The sequence below is a fragment of the Pinus tabuliformis genome, chromosome 5_1, assembly GCF_031772625.1.
Source record: "Pinus tabuliformis cultivar Carrire ecotype Pingquan chromosome 5_1, CPIR1, whole genome shotgun sequence".
Taxonomy (NCBI): Eukaryota; Viridiplantae; Streptophyta; class Pinopsida; order Pinales; family Pinaceae; genus Pinus; species Pinus tabuliformis.
This window is the reverse complement of record NC_142305.1, coordinates 853093933-853115218: the sequence shown is the minus strand read 5'-3', so window position 1 is coordinate 853115218 and position 21286 is coordinate 853093933. Positions and strand designations below refer to the sequence as shown.

The window sequence follows — 21286 nt, the reverse complement described above, 5'->3', positions numbered from 1 at the left end:
AACAATAACAATAGTGGAATTCTATGGGGTACAAGAATAACAATATAGGGACAAAGATAAAAATAAGGGAATACACTAGTATTATAGGGACCTAGCAGACTGGCATACATCATTACAAAAACAAGTTCTACTAAGATAACTGTATTAAAGTCATTTAATATAATATCCTTTGTGGAATCGCTCTTTTTTCAAATCTAGTGTATCCAAAACAACAAGGTGAGTATGTAAAACTAATTGCAACTGACATGGAAAAGAGTGCAAAACTGTTGACAAAATATCAGGGCCCCCAAAATGAAAACCCATTTCAAAATTGTTTTCAACCTGTTGAACACTTATTGATCCATTTATCATTCTGTCAAGGAATCCAGATGATTTTTTGGAAAGGGACTCTATATTTGTATTATGTGTTCCTTTTACATAAGCAGACCCCTCCATCGTGTTTCAAAAATTTAAAAATATGATATCATTAATTTCATAATGCTTAAGAATGTTGAATGTGGTAAGAGTCTTCTCATTCAATTTCTCCTCATTACTTTGAAAATATGTAACCATTGCATCCAATATTGTTCTATTGGTTTTGAATAATCTTTTTTTTATGGCATTTATTAGATGATCAAGTGGAATAGAAAACCAAATGGTTCCATCCAATAGTTTATCTGTTGTTGAAGCAACTTATTACATGGCTAATCCCTAAAGGGGTCGAAGAGTAGTTGTTTTCAAACTATATAGACTATTTCTCTTGTAGTTCTCAAAATCAGGTTGGATTCTAGAACACTTTGATGTGCCTAGTTCGTAACAGTTAAAAAAAACTTCCATTTATCACAAATAGGTTGATCAAGATTTAAGAGAAATTTTTTATCAGAAAAAATTGTGATTGGACAGTCAAAGAAGAAGCACAACATTTCATGATTAACGTGATAAAATAATAAATATAAACTAATAAGAATTCAATGTAGAAATGAAACTAAATAAGGTGTTATGAACTAATGAGAGTTCATTATAAATATGAGAAAATATGACTTATATTGTAATATTCAAACATTTATCTAAAATAAAAAGAGATAAATAATAAAATGTTAAATGTAAAATAAAATAAAATTACATAACTTGTCTTCAACTGTTTTAGAACATCCAATCCTCCTGTTCTTTAATTTTTCACTGGAAATTAAGAAATGTCTTGCAGAGTGCACACAATCAATATGTGGAGTTTTGTAGAATACCTTATTTTCAAAATTTATATGACAACAAATGTGGATCACCTCAGTGGGCTCAACTGATGGATGCAAGAATCGATCATTACATTTTTTATATTTTTGTTTCACCTCCATATATACATTATATTTAAGATTTGTTAAAATTTATTTCGTCCTTTGAATGGTGTGTTCACCATCAATTATCCAAAAATTGACATTCTTAGAATTTAGATATGTCTCATTTATAATTTTGATAGAGTTGACGAATGGATTAGACTCATTGATGTCAAATGGAATTAAAAGAGCATTAGGCACCGATGATTGAAATTTAACTAATACTTGAACATTTAAATCATATTGTAATCTCAATTTAAACACTTTGGGGGCTTATGAACATATTTCAACATCCACGTTTCTACTAAAGGAGCTTGAGGATATATAACAATGCTTGAATGCTTCATGAATTTCATCACACTAATCTGCAAGATTTGTTGTCTTAGATTCAACTTTCCAATCTTTTTGAAATTTTGTATCAGGCTTGAAATCACTTTTTGCTATGTTCTCATACAAATAAGATAAATATACTCTTCTCAAAGAAATTAATTGAGAATCAAGTTTATCATTTGCTATTTTATCTAGAAGTTTAGCTTTTTGTTGTAAATGAAGAAGTATAGATGATGTTTTTCTACATTTTATTTAGTGATATCTCAGAATGGTAGTGGTACGTTTTAAAAGGTTTGCACAACTATTTAGTCTAGATTTAGTGAAGCTCTCATAGTTATCCAACTTTAACATTGAATTCTTTTTCATATTTGGTGAATCAACACTTGAAGCTTCAAACAAATCTGGTCTAAATTTTGTATACTACACTTGACAATAAATTAATTTTACCTCATTTTCTTTAATCACCTCCACTTGAAAGTCAATTCCATTTTCATTGAAAGCATAATAATTAATAATTATTCCTAATATGTCTCGTTCTTTTCCATCTATGGATCCAAACAGATACATATGAGGAAACATATTCATGGGAGCCTTTATTTGGACATACCAATCTTGCACAAACTCATATTTATTAAATGTATTTCATTTTTTAATCATTTCAAATGTAGAAGTAGAAGGTGTTATTGATACTGGCATTTGAGTTGAATAAATTTTCTTTTTCTTAAGTGATGGTTGTAACATTTCATTACCTTTAGGGCCAACCAATTCTATAAACAACGACAAAAAAATATTTGCATGAATTGAAATGGAATTATAATTTCAAATATTGTCCCATAATGTTCTTTTAAATTTTGACAAACCACCTAATATAACCATTTCGAAGAGAGTATACCTAAGATATAAAACCACTATAATAGTTGAAGGAGGCATTATTTATATATCACTTATTTTTTGTTTTCTCTTCACTACTTTACTTTGAATTTCAAGACCATATTCCACAATTTCTAGAATTTTTTTTATGGAAGAAACAAAATACCAAATATTATTAAAAAACCTTATGATACATTATTTCCATTTACATGCACAATAATACATGACTACATATGTTATGCAAGTTTACCGTATGACACCAAAAGTGATCACCTAGCTAAAATTGCTAGGAAAGGCAAAATACCCATGTTAGTGTGGGTTTTCCTCATTAAAAACCCACTCCTAAGGCTATTTCGATGGTTTTTTGTGTGAAAGTGGGTTTTTAATGTGAAATTTCATACTAAAATGGTGTAGTTCAGTTTTCCTTGCAATTTTGGCTAGGTGATATTTTAATGACATATCAAAATTCATTAAGACTTAAATTACATACTTGAATATTGTCTAATTATTTTAAAATTAACATAACATATATTTGAAAATTTCATACCAATGATAGGAGACTTGTATTGTGTCATATTTGAATTCACCCTTTCCCTTGATGTTTTTTTTGGAATGTCACTTGTACCATAGTTCTTTTGATATCGAAACATTTCTAAAAAAATATAATGATAATTTCAAATAAATTAAAAAATGTAACGAATTAATATTTTATAACATCTCATTTCATAGATATGCACAAAAGGATATAAGTTCAAACCATATGCAAGCTTACTGCAAGAATTATTTCTAGTATAGAATTAAGCACATTGCCAATAACAACATTGGAAGGGGAAATAAATTTAACCATACCACATTTTCTTATGGAAAGAAATAACTCATATCAATATTGGTAGGTGAAATCAATCTAACATGTGCTAGATTTACTTCTAGCACAAACACAAATATGTTGTCAACAACAAAATTACAAGAGTGTAAAAGAAAATCTAGCACATGCTATATTTCCTTCTAGCACAAACATAAGTAAATACCATTATTGTATGGGTAAAGAAACCTAATACATGTTGGATTTACTTCTAGCAAAAACATGGGCATATTACCAATAAAAACATTTTAAGGCTACCACCCATAAGATTTTCTTCTAGCACAAACAAAAACACATTGGGAATAATAAGATTGTAAGGTGAAAGAAATCTGACGTGTGCTATATTTCATTCTATAATAAACACAAGAAAATAACAACAATGCAAGGTGTCAGAAATCTACTATGTACTAGATTTACTTCTATCACAAATGCAAGCATACTGTTAACAACAACACTGCAATAAAAGAAGAAATCTAGTGCATTCTAAATTTCCTTCTAGCACAAGCAACTATATTGTCAAAAATAATATTTCATTGTGAAAAAAATATAACACGTGCTATATTTCCTTCTACTACAAATTCAAAAACATATTTCTAGTAACTACATTACTAGACAAAACAAATCTAACACATGCTAGATTTGGTCCTATAAAAGACATAAGAACATTGAAAATAACAAAATTACAAGGTGAAAGAAATATAACTCATACTATATTTCCTTCTAATTCAAACATAATCACATAACAACATTGTGGCTGGGAAAAATTTAGTCTATGTTATATTTACTTCTAACACAAACATATAAATATTTCCAATGACAATGTTACAGGACAAAAATAATCTAGCCCCAGCTAGATTTCCTTTTAGCCCAAACAAAAACATGTTAGCAATAACAACATTGCAAGGTAAAATAAAATCTAACATGTGTTAGATTTCCTTTTAGCACAAACAAAAGCACACAGAAACATTGTAGAGTGACAAATATAGCAAGTGCTAGATTTCTGTCTACCATAAATACTAGCACGTTTCCAACAACAACATTGTAGACTATAAGAAATATAATTGGTGGTAAATTCTATTCCAACACAAACACAAACACATTTCAATTTGAAGAAATCTAACACATGCTATATTTCCTTCTAGCACAAACACAAGCGCATAACAACATTGTAGGACTAAATAAGTCTAGTGCATGCTAGATTCTTTTCTATGAAAAACACAAGAACATTGCAAGCTAAAGGAAACATAACACATGCTAGATTCCTTCTAGCACAAGAAACCATATTTCCAAAAACAACATTGCATTGTGAAATATATCTAGTGCATGCAATATTTCCTTCTAGCTCAAAGAAAAGAACAACACCAATAACAACATTACAAGGTGAAATCAATCTAATGTGTATTAGATTTCCTTCTGGTATAAACACAAGCAATCAAAAACATTGAAAGGTGAAACAATCCTAGTTCATGATAGATTTACTTCTAGCACAAACACAACTATGTTGACAACAACAAAATTACAGGGCAAGGAAATCACGCACATGTTATATTTCCTTCTAACACAAACACAAGCACATTACAGGATGAAAGAAATCTAACCTATGCTAGATTTCCTTCTAGCACAAACACAAGAACATAACAACATTGTAAGGTTGAAGAAATCTAACACACACTAAATTATTTCTAGCACAAACTAAAGCATATTGCCAATAATAACATTGCAATAAAACAAATCTTGCATGTGATAAATTTCCTTATCACACAATCACATGGAAATTTCCAATAGCAACATTGCAAGGTCAAATAATTGTATCATATTTCCTTCTAGCAAAAACAACCAAATTTCCAACCACAACATTGCATTGTGAAAGAAATCTAGTGCATGTTAAATTTCCTTCTAGCTCAAACACAAGCACATAAAAACAGTGTAAGGTGAGAAAAATATAGCATGTGTTATATATTTACTTTGAGTAAAAATAGCAGCCTGTTGCCAACAACAACATTATGAAGCAAAATAAATCTAAAACATGCTAGAGTTCATTCTATCATAAACACACTTGCATTTCTAATAACAACATTGTAAAATGAAAGAAATCTAATGAGTGCTAGATTTTCTTTTGCACAAATAAGCACATAACAACATTATGGCTTCAAACACATAGACGAGGAGAAGAGACAGAGGATCTTAAGGGGCATTGAACAATTGTAGAACCAAAGTAATGGTTGAATCGTTCGTGAGTGAAGAACTCATAGAGTTGGGTTTTTGGCAAGTGGTATCGAGCTCTGCAAGTTGATCTAGGGTTGGCGCTAGGTTTTTGGCATTGGGCACCATGGTGGGATGTGCACAGGGGAGTGTTTATCCCTCCTACAGTCAAGTAGTTACAGATAGAAACAAGGGCATGAGAAAGCAGAGTTTGAAGAAGCGTCTGGAGAAGGCAACAAAGGCAAGAAACACGGAAACATTTGGAAGAAGCAAACCTCATGAACAAGACGGGGAGCATCAGGAAGCTAGTAAAGAGAAGGAAAAAGGGGGTAGTAGTCAGAAACCTACTTCCATAAGGACAACTAGGGTCTGCAAACCGAAGTATAACATCGTACCTCGGGTCATCTTAAGTGACTCAGCGCTACAAGCAGATACAGATCATATGACGGAATATGCAATCATATGCAAATTCATCGGAATATGGTCGGTGGAGAGGGAGCTGCATGTATGGATAAGGATCCACTGGAAGCGAAAGGGGGAAATACACCTACATCTAAGATGTAACGGCTTCTTCACAATAGCATTCACAAGCCTAGAGGATAAAGATAGAGTGTTCAAAGGAGGACCATATTTCTATGCTACAGCAGGCCTCTACATGCGGCCATGGATGATGAACTTTGTCCCGGAATGAAAGAAATTCACATCAGTACCAGTATGGATTAGACTATACTCCCTTCCTCTCAATTATTAGCTACAGGAATCTATGAAACAATAGGCAACAAACTGGGGAATTTTCTAAAGTTATCAGATGCAACTTTGAAAGGTAAATATACCTCCTTCGCCCAGATATGTGTGGAAATGGATTTATCTGGAGCACTTCCAGACGTGATAATTTTAGAAGTATATTATGAAAAATGGGTGCAGGCAGTGGACTATGAGCACATCCCATTTAGGTGCTGCAAATGCCATGAGCATGGGAATCCATATAGAGACTTCCCAACAAACAACATGGAGGGAAATGTGAAAATGACAGTGGATAAAATTACTGAAGGTTTTACCAAGGTTGGGGGCAAAGGGAAAATCAGAAAGAGAAAAAGAATATCAATAAGGAAAAACAACCGAGCCACAATAGCTTCAAGATCCTAGAATAAGACGAAGGAAACAAAGAAAGAAACCAAGAAATTGAGAAAATTGTCACTAAGAAGGAATGGGATGAAATAATGGAAGATATCATAGAAATCGTTTGGGAGATAAATCAGGACCATGAGATTACTCCAAGTGAGGTGGGAACAGAGGACCAGGAAGTGTAGGAGATTCTAGATAGGGAAAATCTTGATTTAGAGAAATTTCTGGAACAAGGTATGACCAAAGGAGTGGACTCACTTCCAAAAGAGGAATATGAGAGGGTTCAACAACTCTTCCTGTGGAGATCACAATATAAGGGAACTGGAGTCAAAAGAAATCATGAAATCCTGGAATATAGAGGGGTCAAAACGATGTAGGAGACACAGGGAGGAAAAGAGGAAGAAAAAGATAGAAGGAGTTGTTGAATGAATGTGGGAAACTATTGATTAACTCAGGTAAGATGAAATAGCTTACCAGTTACTCCTTTACTAATGTTTCTTAATGAAGCTCACAACCTGGAATATAAGAGGCATAGGAAATAGAAGGAAACAAAGAAATCTCAGTAATAGAATAAAAGAAGAAAAACCAGATATGGTTTTTATTTAGGAAACAAAATGTTCTATGGATAGGATTAGAGAAATACATAATAAATGGCTAATCAAGTATGAGTATCTAGAGGTTAAAGCAAAAAATTCAGTGGCAGGGATTCTCACGTTGTGGGACCGACAAAAATTTTGAATCCTAGATGTTGAGGCATCTAGGAACTATCTTTCTTTGGTGTGTCAACATTTAGGGGATAAGGAGATATACATGATCACAAATGTCTATGGAACTCAAAGGAAAGAAGACAAATTCAAGCTTCTTACATTCCTTGAGGAATTAAGAGCAAGATATCCTAATATGCCCTTGATTGTTGTAGGAGATTTCAATATGATAAGATCTATTACAGAGAATAAAGGGGGCATCAGGAAGCTAGGCAAAGACTCCATGGCTTTCTAGAACTTCATAATGAACATGGGATTAGTGGACACGGAAACAATAAATGGGACGCTCGCCTGGAACAACAAGACGGGAGGGGCTTCACAAGGCACCTCTAAATTAGACAGATTTATTATCTTAGAGGAACTCTTTCTCTCAGGCCCTGCCCTGACAGCTTCTATTCTTCCGTTCAGAGGTTTGGATTATTGGCTTGTATAGCTGGAAGCCACTTTTATGGGTACACCAAGAAACAGACCTTTCAGGTTTGATAATTCCTGGCTCTCTCACCCTAAATTCAACAGTAATATTGACAAATGGTGGGAAGAGGATCTAAACATTCAAGGCACTAGAATGTTCATGCTCCAAGAGAAACTTAAACATATCAAATCCAAGCTTAAAGTTTGGAACAAAAAGGAATTCAGAAATATCTTCAAAGCCAAAAGAATAGCTAAGTAGAAACTCCAGGAAATCAATCATATCAACATCATAGAGGGCTTTACTAAGGAGCGGAAAATCCTAGCTGATTCTTTGCAGGAAGAATGGGAAGCTCGGTGCTTGCAAGAGGAGATTTTCTGGAGACAGAAGTCAAGGATACAATGGATTAGAGAGGGAGAAAGAAACATGAGGTTCTTTCACAAATCCACCATTGATCATCGGGCACACAATATAATTACAAAGCTCAAAGACTCTCAAGGGAGAGAAATTTTCTCTCACAAAGACATGGAATCTCTCCTTGTACAAAATTTCCTCAGTATTACAGAGGAGCCTATGGAGGAAAGATCTAGGTTCATCGACCATTTCAATCAGTACATCCCTGAGCTGGTCAACAAAGAAGATAACCACAATCTTAAGACGCCAGTGTCGGAAGAGGAGGTCATTGAGGTGATCAATGAAATCCAAAATGGAAAAGCTCTAGGCGTGGATGGGTTTAATGTAGACTTCTTCAAAGCATGTTGGAAAACAATCAAACAAGATATCCTTGAGGTGTTGGAAGACTCAAGAAGATCTAAAAAGGTTCCGAAGGCATTTAATGCTTCCTTCATAGCTTTGATCCCAAAAAAGGAAAATGGCATGACTCTGAATGGCTTCAAACCCATAGCCTTATGTAATGTGGTGTATAAAATTATTTCCAAGGTGATCACCAATAGACTCAAGCCCCTTTTACCAGCTCTCATCTTAGAGGAGTAAACAGGTCATGTGGAAGGAAGACAAATCCTCAATAATAACATGCAAGCTCATGAGGTGGTACACTCTCTCAAAAGCAACAAGCAATCTGGTATGATCATTCAATTGGACCTAGAAAAATATTATGACAAGCTAAGATGGTCTTATATAAGGGAGGTTTTAAAAGCCTATGGCTTCGACCAAAACTAGACAAGATGGGTTATGGCACTAGTTACCACGACTAGTTTCTCCATCTACTTAATGGCTCTCCTTCAAGACACTTCACACCCTCTAGAGGTCGCCGACAAGGGGATCCGCTCTCACCCTTCCTCTTTGTTCTCATGATGGAAGGGCTTGGTAGAGTGATTAAAATTGCTAATGCTGAAGGAAGATTCGAGGGCATCAAACTCACCTTAGATGGAGCGACAAACACACATCAGCAATTTGTGGATGACACAATGTTGTAGGGCTTACCTATGTTCAGGGAAGCCAAAATGATCAAACAAATTTTGAATGACTTTGCTATGGCTGCTGGCACAGAGGTAAGCCTCAATAGATCAAAAGTTTTCTTCTTTAACACTGACATTGCTATTCAAAGAAATATCACCAGAATTCTTGGGTTCCAAAGGGACCAGCTACCCTCCAAATATCTGGACATTTCTCTCATAGATAAACCTCTCAACAAGGAAGTGTGGGAGCCAATTACAAATAAACTGCAGGACAAGATTCGAATATGGACATGCAGGTCTTTAAACTTGGCAGAGCACATTGTGCTCACACAGGTTGTCTTGGAGGCCATTCCTATATTAATGTTCTTAACTCTTCCTACTCCTAAAGGAGTTAAGCAGCAAATCAGGACCATACAAAGGGACTTTCTATGGGGCAAAGGAGAAGAGAAAAAGAAATTGGCTTTAGTAGCCTGGGATAAGATCTGCAAACCCAAGAACCACAGTGGCTTGGGGCTTCATGATCCTGAAACCATCAGCAAGGTTTCGGGAGGTAAACTCTGTTGGAGATGGATCAACAAATTGGCAACTCCCTGGGCTAAGATTTGGAAACAAAAATATGCCAAGAATTGGCAGGAGAATGATCGCATTAGAATGTCATGGCACATTAAGGGATCCCACATTTGTAAACTTGCCTGGGAAAATAAAAGTATTGTTTAGCAACATAGTTTCGAGGAAATTCGAGCTAGGAACCTAGCATGATTTTGGGAGGAAAACTGGTAGTAGGAACCTATCTTGTATAAGGATGATTTATCAGCTCTCAAGAATGACACAGACAACAAAGGTCTACTTATGGTAAAAGACATCTGGGACCAAGAAATGAATAATGGAAAATGGAGAACTTGGAAAGATGTAGGCCATAGTGATGAGAGTCCTCTGAGGGCCGAGGCAGACTCTCTTACCCAAGATCTAGAGCATAGGATGATTCTGGTATCCTCCTTACCTAACCAACTAAGATGGGGGAAAAACACTGAAGCAAACTTTAACCTCAAGGAAGCTAAACAGGTAGTAACAAGATTTAACTATTTAAATCATGATCAATTTTGGAAGAATCTTAAGCAGAGCCCACAATGGATGAAAATAAAGTCATTTATTTGGCTAGTTCATCAAAGGAAAATATTAACTTGGGAGAATCTCCTGAAAAAAGGCTTCATTGGTCCTTCCAAATGTTACCTATGCGGCTCACAAGAGGAGACAATGGATCACCTTCTCAACCTCTGCACTTTCACCTCCATCATGTGGGATCGGGTGGCCCAATCCTTAGGCACCCTGATAGCGACAGACTCAGCATCTCTAACACTTTGAATAATTGGAGGAAAAACTTCTCAGGGAATGAAATTATTAATAAAGCCTGGACCCTGGTTCCAGGCTTTGTCATCTAGAATCTCTAGAAAGAGTGCAATAGTGAGATGTTCAAGAACAAAGCAAGCAAGCCCCAGCACATAATTGACCAAATTTTAAGGTAGCTCAAAGACACAGTCAGTAGCTTGTTGAGGACACTTCCTAAGGACCCTCCTTTGCCCTAAGATGCGAGTATTCTACTACATTTTGGTCTCCAGTCCATAAGCCCACAGGGCATTCTCAACGGAGTGAGCCAAATAAATTTAGATATAAACATTTTGAAGCTTCTTCCATATGGTTTCTTAAAGGTCAATATAGATGGAGCATCTAAGGGAAACCCAGGGATTGATGGTTTTTGAGGTGTTATCAGAGATGAACAAGGGCAAATAAAGAAGATCTTTCATGGCCACTTGGGGAAGGCCACTAATAACATGGTGAAACTCATGGCCCTAGAGCAATGCTTGGAAATATTGTTGGATTTAGATTCACATAATGTCATCATTGAAGTAGATTCAAAATTGATTATTAGAGTGGCCAAGAAAATATGATATGGTCCATCACCGGATAAAGTGTCGAAACAATGGAGGCTCTCGCAAGTCTTTCACCGTATCTACTCCCACCTATAAACCTTAAAAACTGTAAGCTTTGTCCATGTGAAAGGAAAAGATAAAATCGTAGCAGATAGTTTGGCCAACGAAGGAGCGATTAATAAGGAAAGGGACACCCGACATGTCTGGGAGTTGTTACCCCCAGGCAAATTGTTAGAGTACTGTCTCTGTCAGGCTGCCAAAGATATGGAGCAATGGGAAAGGTTGAGATCAGTGGAGGATGACCAAGGATGTAATGGCGTGAGGACCGATTCTAGAAGTGTTGAAGGTTTGTCTGTTCATTGATCATTGTATGGATCAATGGTGACACATTGATTCAGTGAAAAGCAGAGAAACTGGGGTTTAAGACTAGATCCATGGAAAGGAAAAAGATCAACAGCATAGGGAGGAAGGAACGGGAAGCGTCCAATGGGTTGGATCGACAGTCATCGCTCGACAGAAGAGCACAAAATTTAACTTGCGAACAAGTGGTTTCTTCTACCACAAGTGGCATTTCGGAAGGGGTCTAAGTGGTAATCAGTATTGCGAGGAAGGCCTCCGATTCCACTCTTCAAGTGACATGTAGGAGCAAGGAGAAAAGAGGATACCACTTTTCAAGAGGGTATTTCTCGAGCTACGTGTCCACCCGAAATCTCCATGGACCATTGGATCCACACAAGGTAGATCAACGACAGAGGGTTGGTTTTACAAGTGGAGGGTCGGATGCGAATATATGATTCAACGTTAGCCATTGATCGTTGATTTTGCTAGATGGAGGATGTCAGCCGATCGGTGGTCGGGGTTCGGTGAGCATAGTGGGAGGGTGCTATACTAAGAATGTTGATTTGCCATTTTTTATGGTAGCGAATGTAATAATTTTGAAATCTGACCTGACAGGTTACAAGCCTAGTTCTTGTGTATTACCTGTGTTAGCCATATCTCCCGATAGTGGGGATGGTTCCAAGTTTTAAAGGTTTATAGCCAACTCTGCTTTAGATAGTTCATGTGTACCTTTTCATTGGTAAACGCAAGTTTGTTTGGTTTACCTTGTAAAATATGTAACGTACTTATTTCGATTAATAGAAATCTCCATTCTTACTTGACCGAAAAAAAAACATTATAGCTTCAAACAATTCAAGAACTTGTTATACTTAGTTCTAATGCAAAACACGAACATGTTTCCAAGAACACTGCCGGGCAAAGGAAATCTAGAATGTGCTATAGTTTCTTCTAGCACAATCATAAGGACATAAAAAAATTGTAGGGCTAAATAAATTCAACACACGCTAGATTTTCCAACAACCACAATCACAATTATATTTCCAACAACAAAATTGCAAGGTAAAATAAATTTAGCACATGATATATTTTCTTCTATCGTAAATATAAACACCTCATCAATAACAACATTGCAAGGTACACTAAATCTAAGTTGTGCTAGAATTCCTTCTAGCACAAATACAAGAGCATAAAAACATTGCATGCTAAAAGAATTCTAGCAAATGTTAGATTTTCGTCTAGAAAAAAGCATGCATGTTGTGAACAACAATATTATAGGGCAAAGGAAGTCCACCACATGGTTGATTTTCCTTTACCAGAAATAGAAAAGAAATCTCCAATAACAACATTGCAAGGGGAAATAAATATAACATATGTTAGATTTAATTTTTACGCAAACACAAACAAATTTCCAACGACAATATTGTATATGAAAAAAAATGTAGTGCATGCTACATTTTATTCTATCACAAAAACAAACAGATTGGCAACAATAAAATTCCAAGGTGAATGAAATGTAACACAGGGTAATCTATTTCTACCACAAACAACCAAATTTCCAATAAAATCATCACATTCTGGAAGAAATGTAACACAAGCTAGCTTTCCTTTTAGCACAAACATAAGCAATATCAATAAGAATATCACAAGGTGAAATTTTCTAACAAGTGCTAGATTTTCTTCTAGCACACAGAGTTACATAACAACATTGCATCACAACATAAATCGAGCACATCCTATATTTGGTTTTGTCATAATCAAAAATGTGTTGTTGATAACATCATTGCAAGGTGAAGGAAATCTAACCCATGCTAGATTTTCCTATAGAAAAAACACAATCACATAACAACATTGTACGATGAAAGAAATCTAGCTCGTGTTAGATTTAATTTTAACACAAGGACAAGAATAATGTGAAGAACAATATTGCAGGGAAAAACAAATCTATTATGTGTTAGATATTTTTCTATAATAGATACAAGCACATTTTCAATAACAAAGTTGCAAGGTGAAAGAAATCTAGCATGTGCTAGATTTACTTTTAGCATAAACAAAGGCATATTGCCAACAATAAAGCTGCATGCAAAATAACACTTGCACCTATTAAATTTTATTCTAGAAAAAAAACAAACGCACTGGAAATAATAATATTATAAGGGGAAGGAAATATATTGTGGGATACATTTCCTTTTAGCACAAACAACGAAGTTTCAAATAACAATATTGCATTGTGGAAAAAATCTAATGTGTGCTAGGTTTCATTCTAGCACAAGCATAGGCACACTATCAATAATGAAATTGCTAGGTGAAGATAAATTGTTATTTTCTCACAAAAAGTCACATAAGAATGTTTGAGGGTGACATAAATGTAGCACATGCTATATTTACCCCTAGAAGAAACACAATCGTAACAACAACAAAATTACACCAAAAAAATGGAGCAATTCTAGATTTACTTCTAACTTAAACACCTACACATTGCTAATAACAACATTGCAAGGTGAATGAAATATAACATGTTCTAGATTTCATTCTAACATAAACACAAGCACATGAAAACATTATACAGTGAAAGAAATCTAGTGTGCCAGATTTCATTCTATCAAAAACACAAGCTTGTTGCCAACAACAAAATTGTAGGGAAAAACAAATCGAGTGCATACTAGATTTTCTTCCAGCATAAATACAAGCATGTTTTAAGATGAAAGAATCTAAAGTGTGTTATAATTATTTTTAGCACAAACAAAAGTACATAACAACATTTCTTTGTTAAATAAATATAGTGTGTGCTAGATTTATATCTAGCAGATACAAAAACATATTTCTATCGGGAACATTACAAGGAAAAATAAATCTATGGAAGTCAAATACAAGCACATTGGAAACAACAACATTTTAGGATCAAATAAATATAACAGATGCTGGGTTTTCCTCTAAAAAAAACACAAGAACATAGCATTGCATGGTGGAAGAAACCTATCATTTGTTAGATTTACTTCTATCACAAACAAAATAATATTGCTAACAATAGTATTGCATGGAAAACAAAATGTACAGTGTGCTATATTTTCTTCTATAACAAAAGAAAATTATCAATAACATCGTTTGAAAGTGGAAGAAATCTAACTTGTTTTAGATTTACTTCTACTAAAAATAAAGGCATGTTACCAACAAAAACATTGTAAGCCAAAAGAAATCCAAGAGATGCTAGGTTTACTTGTAGAAAAAACACAAGAATGTTGCCAATAATAGCATTGCATGGTGAAGGAAATATAGCATGTGCTAGACTTTCTTCAATCGTAAATAACCAAATTGTCAATAAGAACATTGAATTTTGAAAGAAATCCAGCACATTCTCAAACGCAAGAACATTATCAATAAAAAACGTTGCAAGTTCAAAGAAATCTAACACATGCTAAATTTCATTCTAGCATGAACACAAGCATATAAAAACATTTTTGGGTGAAGAAAATCTAGTGTGTGGTAGATTTAATTCTAGCAGAAACACAAACACATTTCCAGCAACAACATTGCAGGGAAAAAGAAAACTAAAAGATGCTAGATTTCCTTCTAACATGAACACAAACACACAAAAATATTGTCGAGTGAAAAAAAGAAATATAGTGGATGCTAGATTTCCTTCTAGCACAAACAAAAGCACATCACAACATTGTAGGCTTAAATAAAAACAATACATGGTAATTTTACTTAGAGGACATACACAAACATATTACTAACAACAATATTACATGGTAAAAGAAACCTAGCGCCCACTAGATCTATTTTTAGCACAAAAAGGTCTACATTATTAAAAACAATATGAAAAGGTGAAATAAATCTAATGTGTGCTCTATTTCATTTTAGCACAAACAGAATCACATTACAACATTGTAGAGAGAAAGAAATCTAGTGCACACTAGATTTACTTCTAGCACAAATGCAAGCATATTGCCAAGAACAATATTTCATGGAAAAGAAATCCATATCATGTTAAATTTACTTCTTTCACAAGCCATAGCATATTTATAAAAATAACATTGGAAGATGAAAGAAATGTAATACATGCTCAGTTCACTTCTAGCACAAACACAAGCACATTGCTAATAGAAAAACTAAAATGTGAATGAAATCTAATTCATGCTATATTTCCTTACAGTACAAACAACAAAATGTTTATAAAATTACAGTGACAGGGAATTGTTAATGGCCTTGAGCCATCCATGTTTTGATTATCTTTCGACAGGGGGAAGCCCTATACTTTTCTCTTACTTTAATCATATGTGATCTAGATCAAATCATCTCAATATCATGGAAAGTAAATGAATCAAACATACAAGAAAAGGAAATCATCTCTTAACCCTTGTAAGAACATGTTAAAGTTTAAAAATACATTATTAAGGGTATAAGAAAAGGTTAGATGGGTGTTAATTTATACCTATTTGGGAGGCCCATCAATGATAATGGAGAAAATCAATCCTTGAAAGAACTGTGCTTTGTGGCACCAAGAAAACCTTTCTAGTGTTGCAACTAGGTATAATTCAAGACCCTACCCTTGAATTTCAATCTTATACACAACACTCCCAAAGTAATTGAAATATACCATTACCTTGGATACCTTGACCACCCCATCCTCAAAATGAATCATGGGAACAAGGATGGTGATGATCATATGGAGGAAAATATCAACAATTTTATCCATCATATCCTTAGCACCCCTATTATAAATCTCAAAAACCATACTATCTATCTAAATAATAACCTCTTCCACATCCGCAGTTTACTTCTAGTTAACCTCTCCAATAACCCCATGCACAACCACCTCATAGAACTACTCAATTACTTTCACAACCATCGCATAGACCTACACAATTACTTGCACAACCACTTCTAAACCTTAGCTCTCTAAAAACTCTCTAAGGTCTCGAAGCACCCATTAGGGCAACACACTCGGAATCATGCCCCACCTTTCATAAGGTCATCCCTTATTTTCCATCCATGGGAAGTAGCCTCCAACATATAGCTAACATCCCCCTTCAGCTCAAACCAAGTTAGTTCACCCCCTTCTCTGCACCTGTAATCCCTTATTATCAACCACTACCTCCGTGGTCTCTATCATTACTAGATAAGAATGTGCATAACATTGTGGCTCTAGAATTTCCTATTGGCCCTCCCCTCACATTAGATCCTCTAAGACCCATTAGTAGCTCCCACAAACATACTTTTATTTGTGTGTCTATTGTTTGAAACCTAGCAACCCTCAATTCATTTGATGAAGTTTTTGAGAAACCAATGGACTTTTATCATAATTTTTAAGTTATATGAAACCATCTTCGTATATGCATGGGGTCTTACACCCCCCATACTCTTTCCATCTTATTTGGTCTGTAGTGGTGGTGTGTTTATTGGTGTGCATGAAATATCACATTTACAACACCTGACTTTTTAGCCTCAAAACACATAAAAGCATATGTTCACACACAATCTCGCCCCAAAACCTATACACATACATGCACATTGACATGGTATCCCCACTAGCCTAATATTTTCATGCACATGTTATTTACAATTCAAGGGTTGGAGTGAGGGTGTTAATAAAATCATCCAACATAGACAACATTTTAGAACCTAAAACACACTAGAGGATGTGTTGCACAGTTGGAATAAGGTAGTTATATTTATCTAATGCCTTATTGATATTTTTTAAATCAATGCAAATCTCGATTTCTCCATTATTTTTCGTAACAGGGACCATATTGGATACCCATTGGGAATGATGAATGATAAATATTATTTTTTCCTCCAAAAACTTATTGAGATTCATTTTCATTTGTTATTATATTGTTGAATACATATCTAAGATTGTTTATTGAGTGGGATTATATATTTCTTGAATTATATCACATCCTCAATGATTTTAGTGTGAGGGGTCATTGAATCAGTGTAATTCTAGGAGGAAAAAATATTTATATTCCTTGAGGAAATTAAAAAATGTAGCCCTCTCAATACGCACAGATCTAATACCTAGATTAATATTTTTTGGGTACTATTTATTACAAATATTCATTACCTAATATCGCATTTCATAGGTATTGGATTTATAGTTTATTTCCCCCTTGAACTTATCTTTCGAGTATCATACTTCTCCATTCAAACCACATATTTAAGTATTAAGTTCTCTCACTCTTTGGTTTTGCATCTAGAGACAATGTATTAATTTGATCACAATGTCAATTTTTAGCAATGGTTGATGCCTTAACAATATCTCCATATGTGAGGAATTCTAAAATATGGGCATCATCATCAAAAAATATGCAGTTTGTAATATTGTTTGGTATAGGAGGCCAACAAAACTTTTCATCAGAAAACATATCCATAGAAAAGTTTCCCAATGGTATAAATATAATAGTTGTGCTTTAAAATAAATTTGCATTTGCATTTTGACTTCAATGTACATAATTAATATTTAATGTATCAAAATTAGAAATAATAATCCATGTCTAATCTCTATAATTATTAAGGTGATTAAAATACAATGAATTGAATTTCTTAAATGCTTGATAACTATTTGTAAATCCCAGCTGGAGCTTTTTCACATCCAAATATATCACTATTTTAAGACCTCATGTCAAAGCCTCATACTTAGTGACATTATTTGTGCATGGAAATTTCAAGTGAAAAGACATCAAATATTTATATTTTTATCCATTATGATATGTAAGAGTGAATCAAGACCTTGCACATGAACTTGACATATAGCCATCAAAAGATAAAAACCATACATTCTAATTTACATCAAAATTTACTAATTTTGAAAATAACTTTGTACATCTTCTTACATAACTTATAAAATTATTTACAACAAACTAAGCTTAGTGAAAGATATTAGATTGATTACACACATTTACAAAAGGTGAACATTCAACAATAAATTTCCAAAGAAAAAAGTCAAAATTAAGGTGAGCATTCAACAATAAATTTCCAAAGAAAAAATTCAAAATAGTAATTAAAAGTATACAATTAAAGAAGACAATGAACACATTTGAATCATTCAAATTAGTAATCATATACTTCATATACCTCTTCCTTGTCATTTTAATTTTATTAGTCTTACTATTATATGGAAGCCAAAAATGTGACCATTCTATTAAAAAAAAATATCCATTAAATTTTTCATACCAACCCTCGCTTAGTAACAAAGCATACGACTCAACTACTATTTTGGATTAGAAGAATGTTTGAGAACTACGCACTTTAATTCACTATGCACTTTAAATTTAGAGCATTCTAGTTGCACAATATAAGTCATTGTTTTATCGAGTTCTACATCTAATCTTTTACAAACTGAATATTGCAGAACACTTAAATATGCCATAAAATAAGCCAACTAGTTATGTACATTTTAAAGTTTCACGACACAATTTGAAATTTGAAAATGGGTGAGTGAGTGGTGCTTGGTGAGTAAATGTGGGTTTCCAGGTGGTGTTTTCTTCATATTAAGGTGCAGAGAAAAGGAGGGCCTGGTACGAGATTTTGAAGAGGACCTTCCAACCTGAGATCAAATCTTCTCAAGGAGCTCCTCTATATGTATATAAAAAAATGGAAACTCTTTACTGCAGTTCCGTTGGTCTTACTGATATTAGCTGGAATAGGTTGATCTGCCATGGTGATCCTTTGGGTGGGATGCAAGTACTGGTAAACTGTCGTGGCTGGATCTTTGAATATTGCTTCTCGATTTACACAAATTGAAAGGTGTAAAGATGTCTTGTTTAGAACTTTACAAAATATAAATGACTGGAACGCAGGCATCCAATGTTCGCGTTAGAAAGGCGAGGGCTGAAAATTCCATGTTCAACCATGCCCTTCCACCTCTTACGCCAGCCCAAAGTAAAGTAAAAAGGAAAGCGTGCAACAACGGAGTCAAATATTTATGGATCTAATGTTGCCGTTGAACCCCTTAAACGACGTGCAATGTTATCAAATGTGTATCTCAGAATGAAAATGCTAAGGGACGATGCCGCCGATTTCCTCTGAATAACAAGAAGATTGCTCAAGAGGTAGAGATTAAAAAAGAGACTTCACCAGCTATTTGTAATCTGGTAATGCAATTGGAGTTGACAAGGAAAATAATAATGTGAACCTTCTAAAAGAAGTACGTGACACTGCTAAAGAACTTAATCCAGTTGTTGAGCAAATTTCAGCACACCCACATTACCAACTCTCAGTGGAAAAACCAAATGAGAAAGAGATTATAATAAGTGTTAATAAAGCAGCATTTTCTTCTTTGAAGCAACAGTCAACATTTCAGTCTCTACGTATACCAAAACAACCCAAATATTCCTATGGAAATGCTTCATGAAGATGTGGGACGGTCTAGCTGTTCGGATTTCATTGAAATTGATTCAGAATAAAAACATGCTCAGATGTGTACTACCTATGTTACAGATATCCATGCGAATATGCGAGTTGTAGAGCTCAAGATATGGCCCTTAGGCCAATTTTATGAAAACCATTCAGCGTGATATCAATGCGAACATGAGGATTGTACTCATTGATTTGTTTGTTAAGGTATAAGAGGAGTACAGGCTTGTCCCAGACACACTTTATTTATCAGTATCTTATATTGAGTTGTTCCTCTCTACAAATGTAGTCAATAGAAAAAGGATACAACTTTTAGGGGTTCCTTGCATGCGCGTTGTCTCAAAGTATGAATAAATTTTTTCTCCTCCAGTAGAAGAATTTTTCTATATTACTGATAATACCTACAAAAAGGAAGAAGTGTTGGAAACGAAAATTAGTGTTTTGAACTGTTTGCAATATGATATGAAAACACCAACCACCAAGACCTTTCCCAGGAATTTCATCCGAGCACCTCAAGCATTGTGTAAGGTTTCAAGCTTGCATTTGGAATTCATGGAAAACTATCTTGGAGAGCTCAGGCTTGTAGAATATGATTTTCTCCAGTATCTACCATCTCTAATAGCTGCAACAGCTGTATTTGTGGCAAGAATGACCCTTGACCCTATGGTTCACCCTTGGCATTCTAACCTACAACATTACATAGGTTATAACGTATCAGACATGGGAGATTGTATTTTCACCGTACACTACTTGCAATTGAACTGAAAATGTTGCACATTGGGTGCAATAAGGGACAAGTACAACCAACCTAAGTTCAAATGTGTGGCAGACTTGTTTCCACCTCCAGTAATTGATCCTTAGTTCCTCATAGATAATGAGGTGAGTAAAATCAAATTAATATGTGGCACACATCTTCATTTGGCTACATCTCAAATGGATGCAGGTGGTTTTGTTTTTCATATTCGTGAAATGTGTATTCATCACTGAAATTGAATTCATCTTGGTCCTTTTATTAAAATATAAAACTCACTGACTTTTTATTCATTTACTCAATTACATTTCACTTATATAGGAACTCAATTCTGTTCAATAACTAACTATTCTGTTCAACCAACTATTCTGTTCAATAACTAACTATAGCTAACTAATCCTATTTCTTCATTATTCTCACATCCTCCCTTAATGGAGAAATGGATTTTCTACCATACCTAACTGACTTCTAGAACTTGTACTTTGAACATCTGCTGTAACTACTGCATTAACAGAGGGTAGTTGGGATTAATACCTTTCTATCACTCCCCCTTAATTCCAACTATATAACAAACTATATAACAAACTATATATTCTTAATGATGACGACTTAAACTTTATCTTGCC

The 21286-nt window shown here is 34.4% G+C and overlaps 1 pseudogene; it reads left to right on the top strand.

Moving 5' to 3' along the window:
- The first annotated feature begins 19338 nt into the window (after positions 1-19338).
- Positions 19339-20770, top strand: LOC149167532 (cyclin-A1-4 pseudogene; annotated as a pseudogene).
- The last annotated feature ends 516 nt before the right edge of the window (positions 20771-21286 follow it).